Source organism: Bufo gargarizans, chromosome 4, assembly GCF_014858855.1.
Source record: "Bufo gargarizans isolate SCDJY-AF-19 chromosome 4, ASM1485885v1, whole genome shotgun sequence".
NCBI classification, from domain to species: Eukaryota; Metazoa; Chordata; class Amphibia; order Anura; family Bufonidae; genus Bufo; species Bufo gargarizans.
In genome coordinates, this window is record NC_058083.1 from 388333319 (window position 1) to 388347280 (window position 13962).

Sequence of the window (13962 nt, forward strand, 5' to 3'; positions counted from 1 at the left end):
GGTGCAGATTTGCATTCCCTTTTGCTGTTCTTTTATAAAATGTGCTATGGGGACCTTATTCTAGTTACATCCATGCTATTATATGTAATATTGATAAAAAATGTTACTGATTTGAACTCAGCTGAGCTGTAAATTGCACTACTTTTGTGTTCAGTTGGCACTGTTTTAGTTTCATTTTATTCTTCCCTAAATTAAGAAAGTATTTTATTGACAGGCATTGTCTTCAATGACCATTCTGCTCTTAAAAGCTTTTTCCTAGTAAATAAAATACAGGGTGGGCCATTTATATGGGAATGGTTGGTGATATTAACTTCCTGTTTGTGGCACATTAGTATATGTGAGGGGGGGAAACTTTTCAAGATGGGTGGTGACCATGGCGGCCAGTTTGAAGTTGGCCATTTTGATTCCAACTTTAGTTTTTTCAATAGGAAGAGGGTCATGTGAGTGACACATCAAGCGTATTGGGAATTTCACAAGAAAACAATGGTGTGCTTGGTTTTAACATAACTTTATTCTTTCATGAGTTATTTACAAGTTTCTGACCACTTATAAAATGTGTTCAATGTGCTGCCCATTGTGTTGGATCGTCAATGCAACCCTCTTCTCCCACTTTTCACACATTGATAGCAACACCGCAGGAGAAATGCTAGCACAGGCTTCCAGTATCCATAGTTTCAGGTGCTGCACATCTCGTATCTTCACCAACCATTCCCATTTTATTAAGGTGTATCCATATAAATGGCCCACCCTGTAGTTCACTGACACTGCACACAACTGGTCTTGTCCATAACTACTGAAACCTTTCTTTTTTTCTTCCCTTTCTGTCCACATTCTGCATTTAAATTTGTAGGAGAAAGCATGGAATTCAAAATGTGCATTTTGGAAATAAACACATTGATATAGGTCATATATCTATAGGCATGGATCCTTTAAATTCTGTAAGCTGTGAGGTGAGGCCTCCATGGATCAGACTTGATTTTCACACAGTCCCACAGATGCTGGATTCGATTGATCTCTAGGGAATTTGGAGGTCAAGTTTAAACTTTCAATTCTTTGTCATGTTCCTCAAACTTTAGCTGAACACTTTTTGCAGTGTGACAGGATGCATTATTCTGCTGTAGGAGGCCATTGCAATTAGCAAATATCATTGCTATGAAGGGAAGTGTACTTGGTCTGAAACAATGTTTAGGTAGGTGGTATTCAAAGAAACATCTACATAATGCCAGGACCCAAGGTTTTCATGTACAGTATAACATTGCCCAGAGGATCACACTTTCCTTCTTCCCATAGTGCATCCCGGTGCCATCTCCGTTTCAAGTAAGCACTACCCATGCACCTGGCTGTCCGCATAATGTAAAAGTAAAAGGGATTCATCAGACCAGGCCACCTTCTTCCATTGCTCTATGGTCTAGATCTGATGCTAACGTGCCCATTGTAAGCTGCCATGCATTGTGTTTCCTAACAATGTTCTATCACAGCCAGCATTAAGACCTTCAAGAATATATGCTACAGTAGTTCTTTCTGTGGGATTTGACCTAATGGACTAGTTTCCAATCCCCTCACACATCAATGAGAACTGGGTTACCATGGCCCATCTGCTGGGTCACCAGTTTTCCTTCTATGGGTTACTTTAGGTAGGTATTCCCCTGTGTACTGGGAACACTCCACAAAACCTGCTGCTGTGGACATCTTATGACCCAGTCATCTATCTATAACAATTGGCCATTTAGATCCTTATGCTTTCCCATTTGTCATGCTTCTAGCACATCAACTTTGGGAATTGACAGTTTATTTGCTTAATATATCCTAACCCTTGACAGATATAATTGAAATTATATAATCTATGTTATCCACTTCACATTTTAATGTTATAGTTGACCAATCAGGTTCCCATCCCTCCACAGACATTATTATATTGAAAAATGCTAACCGAATTTTACAACCTTCAGGACCCTCAGCCACACTCTTTAAAGGGTTTCTATCACCTTGTTTTGACATAATTAGCTATCAGACACTAGCGATCCGCTAGTGTCTGCTCTACCAAACAATGCTATTATAATACCTTTGTGTGCAGCCGTTTGCCCAAAAAACAAACTTTTGTTGATATACTAATGAGCCTCTAGGTGCTATGGGGGCGTCTTTTCAGCACCTAGAGGCTCGGTCTACTCACACAAAATGCCGCCCAGCGCGTCCCTCCAGCCCGCCCATCTCCTCTGGAATGCGATCCTCCTTCTGAGCCAGCGGACGAATTCTCGCGCCTGCGCCGTGCGCGTCTGTATTCGGCGCAGGCGCAGTGGAGATGCCGGCGCAGGAAGCATTCAGACAGTCACGCCGCCTGTGCCGAATACAGACGCGCACGATGCAGGCGCGAGAATTCGGCGGCTGGCTCAGAGGGAGGATCGCATTCCAGAGGAGATGGGCGGGCTGGAGGGACGCGCTGGGCGGCATTTTGTGTGAGTAGACCGAGCCTCTATGTGCGGAAAAGATGCCCCCATAGCACCTAGAGGCTCATTAGCATATCAATAAAAGTTCGTTTTTTAGGCAAACGGCTGCACACAAAGGTATTATAATAGCATTGTTTGGTAGAGCAGACACAAGCGGATCGCTAGTGTCTGATAGCTAATTATGTCAAAACGAGGTGATAGAAACCCTTTAATGGACAGTGTTAACCACCCATACTCACCGCAACCCATAAAGAGATACTTAACAACCCTATATTAAAAGTAGAATTGGATCTAATTGGATCTACAGTCTTTATTAAATGTGCAAAATTTAACAAATGTTCAGAAGAATTTAATATAATACTTCTCTTCACTTGTTAGTGTCCCCACACCTTTTAATACAATATACTACAGTCACATTCTTGACTCAGACACAGTGCCTAACCACTAAAGCATGTATATTTCTCCTTTCTAAACCGAGCAAGAATCCCTTACAACCAGGTTTGTACAGACCAATGTTATGCTAAATCAAATATTTTTAAATTGTCACCAAAATTATGGCTAACAGACTGTAGTCCATTCTCCTGGAAATCCTTACACTCTCATCTCAGATCAGGTCCATACATGGACCTTCTATCATGGACAATATTTGTTCTACTTTGTAGGGTATTATCCACAGTTATGAAAAACAGTCCCATGCAAGCATTTAATCCTTTATTCTGGTCCTAATTCTAAAAGGTAGATGTTTTTAATTTTATAATTATTTTTAATTTTGTTTCTGTATGCGTTATACTGATCTGCCACCCGCAGTATGGGTCACCTGGGTACAGTCAGAACCATTTTTAATTTACAGGGGGACAAATTTGTGAAGAGGTGCAAGCCATGTCATAAATTAAATGCCTCCTTCGGCAACCCATGCCCCAGACTGAAATCTATTCCAGCTCGTATCTGCAGTAGATTTCAGTCATCATTTACGCCAGCTTCTGGGGTAAATGATGATAAATGTGCTGGGTCCTATGCACTACCCTCATCACACCCCTTTTTGGAAACTGGCGAGGGCGGTGTAAAAACACCATTTGAGAGTAGATTAAGTTGCAATGGCGTTTAAAAAGTTGCAAAACCGGATTTGCAACTTTTTTTAAATCAAAAGCAAGGCATAAGGTGAGGATAAATCTTCCCCATTGTGCCTGGTTTAATAGTAATTTTTTTGGGTCATAGACTCCCATTTCCTGCTTGTCCAGAGACAATAGATATCAGGGGGACCAGGGAAGCATAGGGCTTGTTGACAGCAGTTTGGCGCAGTTTTAGATAAACTTTTTAAAGACCATTAGTAAATACAATGAAGAAGGAAAGTGTGAAAGAAAGGCGCACATTTCCTTTGTTTAGATCTAATCCTGCCTTTGCCACTTTGTCTCATATCTGCCCTGCCACAGCTGTCTGGATTCCTGTAAGTATATGGAGAAATGTGTGCAGTTATCTCACAGAATTGCATTGCTAAAAGGGTTACATATATATTGATGACCTATTGCCATGATAGGTCATCAATATCTGATCAGTGGGGGGCCAACACTCGGCACCCCCGCTGATTCGCTGTTTGAAGAGGAGGTGGTGCTCCATGCATGCAAGTTTCTTGTTCATCACACTACGTGTTGTCTCTTTTGGAGGCGTGGCGTAGTGTAATTACAAGTACAGTATCTCACAAAAGTGAGTACACCCCTCACATTTTTGTAAATATTTTATTATATCTTTTCATGGGACAACACTGAATATATGACACTTTGATACAATGTAAAGTAGTCAGCGTACAGCTTGTATAACAGTGTAAATTCGGTGTGCCCTCAAAATAACTCAACACACAGCCATTAATGTCTAAACCACTGGCAATGAAAGTGAGTGCACTACTAAGTGAAAATGGACAAATTGTGCCCGATTAGCCATATTCCCTCCCCGGTGTCATGTGACTCATTAGTGTTACAAGGTCTCAGGTGTGAATGGGGAGCAGGTGTGTTAAATTTGGTGTTACCGCTCTCACACTCTCTCATACTGGTCACTGGAAGTTCAACATGGCACCTGATGTCATAGAACTCTCTGAGGATCTGAAAAAACACTGTTATACAAGCTGTATACACTGACAACTTTACATTGTATCAACGTGTCAGATCTTCAGTGTTGTCCCAGGAAAAGATAGAAGAAAATATTTACAAAATGCGAGCGGTGTACTCACTTTTGTGAGATACTGTACTTGCTCCATTCAAGGGAATGGACACTGAATCGCCGAAACTTCTGAGATGAAGGACAGTGTAATGAACAGGAAGAAAAACTCCCATGGAGCTCCACCTCCTCTTCAAACAGCTTATTGATGGGGGTGTCGCCCCCCCCCCCCCCCCGATCAGATATTCATGGCCTATCCTGACGATAGGTAATCAATATGAATGGCCTGCGTAACACCTGACGTATGCAGCAACTAAAACTCATCTGTCCTTGGTTGCATCTCCCCTACTAGGTGTAAAGTGTCTCCATGTTCCAAAGGACAGTTTATTAAAAGCATCATACATGGAGTTTCCATAACAGAGCAGTTGTCCACATGTCTGAGATAATTATGCATAGTGTCAAACACACCTATCATTTGCCACTGCTGTCCCTAGTTGCTCTAGTCCTTGCTGCTCTCCATTCCCTGGTGCCAGGCTCAACACCCAGGAAATGGCTTGGGCTCCGAACAGCCAATCGCTAGTCGAGGAGGGTCACCATAGAGGGAGAAGTGCACTGACGGACGCAGAGAGGATAAGAATGGCTGCGGTGGTGAAGAAGGGGGTAGTAGTGCTCACAGTGGCTGATCCCACTCTGGCTCTCCCAAAGTCTGTAGCTGCAGTAGATGGAGGTGTCCACCCTTTGTTCCCCTCGGGGCACATACTGGGATTGGGGCTCCGTGGCTGGGGTGACCTTGATGGTGGATGGTAGGTAGGATGCAAGACAAGAGGACAGGTGCAGGAGCTGGCGGATGATGGAGACAGTAACCAGGCCTGCTTGATTATCATAAACATCCTTTTTACTGAGGATTATGGGTGGCACAGTACAAATATCGTATAATGAAAATCACAGCAGTGAGAGGTATACTTTGGTTGCAATTTTATTTTTTGCAGGTTATATGCGGCATACGTGTATGTCGCATATAACCTGCAAAAAATTAAATTGCAACCAAAGTATACCTCTCACTGCTGTGATTTTCATTATACTAAATTCTGGGGTGGGAACCCTATGCACAGCGGAGAAAACCTGGTGTGAACTAATTTGTTCTACACAGTACAAATATCAGCAGAAGGCACAGTTCAGAGGTATATCACAAGGCAGTCTTAAGGCTGTGTGTAGATGCAGGCAGTATGATAACCCCTTCTAAGTCTCTAGATACACAGAGATCTTCCTAAACAGGAGTGCACGTATGTTTCCAATATATCTGCAATGCCCAAACTGTGGGTACAGTCCCATATCAGATAGCCAGTCCATCTCAGAAGTGTGGCTGGCATTAAAGCAGCAACTGTAACCAAAGACTGCTAATTAACTATTTCCTCCCATATACAGCCTTTTGGAGTACAGAGTGCACAAAGTATATAGTGTTACCAATCAACCATTTCAAGTCTAACAATAAACCATATAATTAACCTTTTAGCAGTGAACTATAGCATTAACCCTTTGGCAGTGATCCAATGAGTCACTGCAATAGTACACATAATGCACAAGCACCATTCATGTACGACTCACAATGGACAGAACCCACAAACACATGTCACACATGTCACACAGGACACATACCGTACACTACCCCTTTGTCCTACCCTGGGCCAGATAGGCCACTCCCACAATTGACACATTTTGGCATTGTTAAGTTAGAGGCAGCTTTCTAGATAATCTCAAAACTATAGTCTCTTGCCTAATTAGCCATTGCCCCCTAGTCTTACTGTGACAGAAGGGTCCCTCCATCCTCTTGTGGCTCCTGTACAGCTGCACTTGCGGCAGAGGTGGTGTGTCTACCACTGACCATGTTTATCGGATGAGATGTTCAACAAGCACCTATAGATGTACTGATCAGATGCACACTTTTGGCAATAAGGGTGTAATGTTCTCCTAAGTACAATGGAAAGAAATTAGATGATTCATTTTACTGCTAAAAATATATTCAATATAAAATACAAATGCAATCTTCCGTTATGACATTTGTATGACTCAGTGTTGCACCTCACATACCAATAAAAGTCAAAATAAAATCCATAAAACTTAGACTGATGCTACATAACCTGTAAAAGCACAATCAATCTTTCATCCTCCTGCAAGGCGTGCTAGAGCTATGTGGTGTTGTACATCGTGAAGTCGTGTGGTGAAATTTTTCTGCAGTGAAACAAAGCTGTAAGGCCTTGTTCACATTTCTATGTCCATGATGTGCATCCGTGACAAGATGGTCAGTGTTTCATCTGTGGAGATGTCAGTGAAGGGTCCATGTGCATTTTTTGGCCTTTGTGGGCCTTTGTGTGTCAGCATGGATCCAACATGTCCAACCCCTCCTCCTTGAGAATTGCCATCAGGATAGAGTCGCAACACCACTACACTCATTTGATGGCCAGCCCTGCTGAAACAGATTCATCTAATGTGTATGGCCAGCATTAACCTTTTTATCTAATCTGCAAGGGCTGCCAAATATATAGTGTGATAATAGTTTTATTGTCCCAACCTGCCTAGCGTCTGCATACTACAACCAAATATAGTGGCGTGCAAAAGTTTGGGCACGCCTGGTCAAAATTACTGAGAACAGTTAAGCAAGTTGAAAATGAAGGATCCCCAAAAGGCATAAAGTTAAAGAAGACACGTTCCCTTTGTTTCTTAAGCAAACCATTTTTTGTTTTCATCTTTTACATTTACATAATAACAAAAAATTAAAAAAGCCCTAAAGAAAAACTTTTGCCACTCTGCATGGTTAGTAACTAGTAGCACCCCTTCGGTAAGTATCACACCTTATAAACGCTTTTTGTAGCCAGCCAAGAGTCTTTCAATTCTTTTTTGAGGGACTTTCATCCATTATTCCTTGCAAAAGTCTTCGAATTCTGTAAGATTGTGAGGCTGTCTTGCATGCACTGCTCTTTTAGGGTCTATCCACAGATTTTCAGTGATGTGCAGATCAGGAGACTGTGAGGGCCATTGTAAAACCTTCAGCTTGCGCCTTTTGAGGTAGTCTATTGTGTATTTTGAGGTGTGTTTAGGCTTATTATCCATTTGTAGAAGCCATCCTCTTTAGCTTTTTTTTACAGTTGGTGTTATGTTTGCTTCCAGAATTTGCTGGAATTTTATTGAACCCATTCTTCCCTCTACCTGTGAAATGTTTCCCGTGCCATTGGCTGCAACACAACCACAAAACATGATTGATCCTCCCCTATGCCAAATGGTTGGAAAGGTGTTGTTTTCATGAAATTTTATGATCTTTTTTTTTTGCAAACGTACCTTTGCTTATTGTGGCAAAGAGTTCTATTTTGACCTCATCAGTCCACAGGACTTGTTTCCAAAATGCATCAGGCTTGTTTAGATGTTCTTTTGCCAACATCTGACGCTGAATTTTGTAGTGATAACACAGGAGAGGTTTTCTTCTGATGACCATTCGAAGTTTAGAGGGTATTTATAAAGCTTTGAAATTTGCATCACCTCAGCTTTCCTAATGACGATTGTGCACAAGCCCTAACAAGCTATTTAGGGTCTGAGACCCTGGTCTCAAAAATCTCCTTGGGTCCCCATACTTTTTTCACTCTAAAATTGTACAAAACCAAAATAATAAAGATATTGCTTAAAAAGTTAAAAAGTGTGTTTCATCTTTAACTTTATGCCTTTTGGAGATCAGTTCATCTTCAACTTGCTTAACTGTTCACAGTAACAATTAGAGATGAGCAAATCGAATCCCACGAAGTGGAATTAGATCCGAATTTCAGAATAAATTTGATTCGCCTAGGAGCTGAATTTCTTCGTTCGTGTCAGCTAATCGATTTAACCTGAAATAGTATAAAAAACATAAAATATAAAACTTACCTCCTCCATTTGCTCTCGCGACAGGCCGCCAGCCTACATCTTGCTTGAAGATCTTGGCCGAAATCCCGTGCTGCGCGAGATTACATCATCACGCCGGCTGGCGTGATGATGTCATATGTCACCACACCAGCCGGCGTGATGACGTAAACTCGCGCCAAACAGGATTTCGGCCGAGATCTTCAAGCAAGATGGAGGCGGCCGGCCTGTTGCAAACAAATGGAGGTGGTAAGTTTGATTAAAAAAAAACATTTTATTGTTAATTTTACACTGAGATTCCGCGATCATGTATGAACGCGGCATCTGAGGGGTACAATGACGGGGGTGGCGCTATTCACAAAGTACATTTTTTTGTGAAATTCAGTGAATCAGCCGAATTTTCAAGAAATTCGCTCATCTTTAGTAACAATCATTTTGACCTGGGGTGCCCAAAAGTTTGCTCCCACCATGCCCTTTTGTAGGCTGATAGCTGTAGGCTGTCCGGGAATGATGGGAGTTGTAGTTTTGCAACAGCTTGAGGGCCGCAGGTTGAGCATGCCTGATCTAGATGAAATATGCCTTGATGAATTAACACTCCCTAACGGAATCTATTGTCTTCTGTTAGGATCCATTATACTTTTCACTCAAATCCATTAAGCACAGAAGCCTGATGTTGCTGTGGGCACAGCTTTACTCTCTTGTTTATTAATCTTTTTCACCTTATTGAAAACTTTGGAGAACAATTTTGTCACACTTTAATGAGCTGAGCCGTAACAGCAACTTTTCCAACATGTCCACTGAATCCAAAGCTGCAACAGATATACAATTATTGGAGAACAACTAGAGAACGATTGACTTCCTAAAAGTTTCTCTAGATTCTTGTATACAAGTTCTAAGATGTCTTGTGAGGTCACTTCGTCTAAGTGCTTAGATATAAGATCCGTTTTAACAATTGACCATACATAATTGAGCAGTTGACTGTGCTGAGTAAGCTACTTGCTTACGTACATGTATTGGCTTAGTCTTATACATTCAGAATTTAGTACTCATTTCTACAGAATTCTTCTTTTAAATTGCTATAGGATTGATCTTGTTTTAGGAAATGACTTGGAGAAATATTGACCAAGTTTTTCTTTAAGGGGTTGTCACATTACAACAATAAAAGATGTGTCTGATCAGCAGGGGTCTGACCGCTGGTGTCCCCGCCAGTCACGAGAATGGGTGCCATCATCCCATGTTTGAATGGAGTGGCAGACCTGTACGTGTGTCTGCATCTCCATTCAGCTCTATGGGACTGCCAAAGATAGCCAACTATAACCGCCCGGCTGTCTCTGGCAGCCCCAGAGTTGAGTGAATCGGCAGTGTACATGCGTGTCCATCGCTCTATTCACATGTTGGAACATAGACTCCTCATTCTTGTGATTGGTGTGGGCCCCAGTAGTCAGTCTGTCCTGCGGATAGGAGATATTAACATTGTTTCCTTTCTGGCTTTTCATCTGATATTGTTTTTTTCAATAGATCATGAGGCCAAACAACCTGTGGAGGACACTGAGCCTAGCACACTACTCTTTGAAACAGTAAGTAACAGTACTCTCACTGTACTTGCATGTTCTAAGATTGCTTATTTGCTGAGATGTACTGTATTTTATTCACTCTATGAGCCTTCTGTGTTTCATTCCATGTCGTTTAGTTTCCAAGTTATTGGTTTTAGTATATTTTTTATCTTGCAAATGGACTAGTATAGATTAGCAAGCAAGAGGAACTTAAAGTGGCCCTGGAAAAAAATGTAAAAGCAACCCCATATTATATGTTGGCCTAAACTGGCTGCAGGTGAAGCCAACAAAGATAGGTGTGCAGTGAGACCCTGGTGAGCCAGTGCAGAGGATGGGAGTGGTAGTGGCCCTGATGAGGTGTACTCCATAAGGCAGTTGGTCCCCCCCCAACCTGTGGACACACCCCTTTTAACAGATAATGTAGTACATGTCATCTGCAGTCCTATGTAACACCGCAGATAACACAGTGATAACTCTCTGAGCTCTATGATTACAGATAATGTAGTAGATGGGTGGGAGGCCCAAGAATTTAGAAGACACAGAGTGTGAACTGAAGTCTGGGGCTGGGCTGCAGCGGTGTGGGACAAATTCTCAATCCCCCCCCCCCCCCCAACCCTACTGTGAATGAGATATTTGGATGAGCAATACATACATCGCTAGGAAATATACAGGAGAATACAGCACCACATACCTCTTACATCCAGTGACGCCTCCTCTGATGTAGAATCTTTCCTCAACGCCTCCATTCGGAATGAAGACCGCCATGATACCTTCTTTCAGCCGCTTCTCATCTCTGTAGAGTTTATCACATAAATATTTACATTTCTCACTGCACTGTCATTCTTTCCCATCGTGGTGCCTCAACACTGTCATTCTGCTGCTACCCCCAATACTGTGCTAGTGCCATACAGATTGCCCCCCATAATAATATGCTACCAAACTGTCCTTAATGGTAATAGTGTTCTCTATAGTACCTCCAATAGCAACTCCATTAGTAGTAATTCATATTCTGCTTAATAATAATGCCCAATATTAATAATACCCCCATGGTGCCCCTAATAGAAATAAGGCCTCCTATAGTGCCCCCAGCAGTAACAAGGCCTCTGTATAAGGCTCCCCTTTAAGACCCTAAAGTAGTAATAAAGACTCCTATGGTGTCTGCAGTAGTTATAATGCCTCCTATAGTGGTCCAAATATTTATAAAGCCCCCTGTAGTAGCACTGGTATTTATAAAGAACCCGCTGCAGTGCCCCATGTAATTATAATGACCCTCTATAGTGTACCCTGTGTTATAATGCCCCCTGTAGTTCCACTACATAAAAGTATTGCCTGCATGAGCGTACATGCATTAAAAAAACAAAACAAAAAACTGTTTCATTCTCTGTCGCTGCTTGTGAACTGAGTTCAGGTGTCCTGGCTCAGGTGGTCACGAACACATCACTGTGCCCTCCAGAGCCGCGTCATCAGGTCATCTTGCGAGACCCAGTGGAGGAGGTCATGGTGATGTCATCTCCTGCGCCATTCTACTGCCTCATAGGCTTCAGGCCGATGAGGCAGAATGGAGGTTGGCCCTCATTGAACTGGCCGCCAAAGAAGTGACTCTGCTGCCGGGCACCCCCTGCAATTTGGCACCTGGGGAAACTGACCACCCTCTCCACACTACGCCACTTGTTTAGCTGACTTCCCCATACACAAGCTTCAGTAATGCAAAAAATTCTCACACATAGGGGAAACTTATTTCCATTGTGGATTTTAACCACTTCAACCCCGCTAGCTGAAACCCCCTTAATGACCAGGCCACTTTTTACACTTCTGCACTACACTACTTTCACCGTTTATTGCTCGGTCATGCAACTTACCACCCAAATGAATTTTACCTCCTTTTCTTCTCACTAATAGAGCTTTCATTTGGTGGTATTTCATAGCTGCTGACATTTTTACTTTTTTTATTAATCGAAATTTAATGATTTTTTTTTCAGCTGTAAAATTTTGCAAAAAAAAAAACGACATCCATATATAAATTTTTCGCTAAATTTATTGTTCTACATGTCTTTGATAAAAAAAAATGTTTGGGAAAAAAAAAAAAATGGTTTGGGTAAAAGTTATAGCGTTTACAAACTATGGTACAAAAATGTGAATTTCCGCTTTTTGAAGCAGCTCTGACTTTCTGAGCACCTGTCATGTTTCCTGAGGTTCTACAATGCCCAGATGGAAAGTAGACACCCTAAGGTATTCGCTGATGGGCATAGTGAGTTCATAGAACTTTTTATTTTTTTGTCACATGTTAGCGGAAAATGATGTTTGTTTTTTTTTTTTTCTTACAAAGTCTCATATTCCACTAACTTGTGACAAAAAATAAAAACTTCTATGAACTCACTATGCCCATCACAAAATACCTTGGGGTGTCTTCTTTCCAAAATGGGGTCACTTGTGGCGTAGTTATACTGCCCTGGCAATTTAGGGGCCCATATGTGGGTCCCTTTGCCCACCTAGGCTGCAAAAAAGTCTCACACATCTGGTATCGCTGTACTCAGGAGAAGTTGGGGAATGGGTTTTGGGGTGTCATTTTACATATACCCATGCAGGGTGAGAGAAATATCTTGGCAAAAGACCACTTTTCCAATTTTTTTATACAAAGTTGGCATTTGACCAAGATATTTATCTCACCCAGCATGGGTATATGTAAAATGACACCGCAAAACACATTCCCCAACTTCTCCTGAGTACGGCGATACCACATGTGTGACACTTTTTTGCAGCCTAGATGTGCAAAGGTGCCCAAATTCCTTTTAGGAGGGCATTTTTAGACATTTGGATCCCAGACTTCTTCTAACGCTTTAGGGCCCCTAAAAAGCCAGGGCAGTATAAATACCCCACATGTGACCCCACTTCGGAAAGAAGACACCCCAAGGTATTCAATGAGGGGCCTGGCAAGTTCATAGAAATTTTTTTTTTTTTGCATAAGTTAGCGGAAATTTTTTTTTTGTTTGTTTTTTCTCACAAAGTCTCACTCTCCGCTAACTTGGGACAAAAATTTAAATCTTTCATGGACTCAATATGCCCCTCAGCGAATACCTTGGGGTGTCTTCTTTCCAAAATGGGGTCAGTTGTGGGGTGTTTGTACAATCCATGGGGCCCCGGTGCAAAACTAATCCATGGGGCCCCCTCCCCGTCGCCGCCCACCCAACCTCCCTCGACCGGCCGGCCGCCCGCCTTGCTCTGCCTGCTACAGGACATTTAGTAAGTACGGTAGTACAGATGGGGCTAGGAATAGGAACGTTAATTAAAGTTATTAGAAAAGGTTTAAGCAATAAAGCAGTGAGTGAGCGGCGGGGCCGGAGTACAGTGACCACACCGGCCCCGCTGCATTTGCATGACACCGGCCCCTCCACCCTCTCCCTCCCACAGGTTTAGCTATGGTATATTAGGGCATCTGTGGATGACTTAAATTGAAAGTAACGGCTGAGCCAAACTGATGCATTCTGAACGGATCCTTATCTGATGCCCTGAACGGATCTCACAAACTGAATTCAAAACGCCAGTGTGAAAGTAGCCTTATGCTACATTCACACTGGCGTTTCTGGGTCCGCTTGTGAGATCCGTTTCAGGGCTCTCACAAACGGTTCAAAATGATTCAGTTCAGCCCCAATGCATTCTGAATGGATAAGAATCCGTTCAGAATGCATCAGTTAGCCTCCATTCCGCTCTGGAGGCGGATACCAAAACGCTGCTTGCTCCTGGCGATGCGGAGCCAAACGGATCCGTCCTGACTTACAATGTAAGTCAATGGGGACGGATCCGTTTTCACTGACACAATATGGTGCAATTGAAAACAGATCCGTCCCCCATTGACTTTCAATGTAAGTCAAAACGGATCCGTTTTTAAAGATTTTTTAAAGAATAATGCAAACGGATCCAAACGGGGAACGTGT

General features: G+C 42.3%; 1 protein-coding gene across 1 annotated transcript in view; it reads left to right on the plus strand.

Moving 5' to 3' along the window:
* Nucleotides 1-13962, plus strand: part of EDARADD (EDAR associated death domain) — a 73391-nt gene that overhangs the window by 39799 nt on the left and 19630 nt on the right. Inside the window, exon 2 of the mRNA XM_044290976.1 lies at nucleotides 9996-10054. The gene's annotated coding sequence lies outside the window, so the exon portion shown is untranslated. The remainder of the gene's footprint in view (nucleotides 1-9995; nucleotides 10055-13962) is intronic.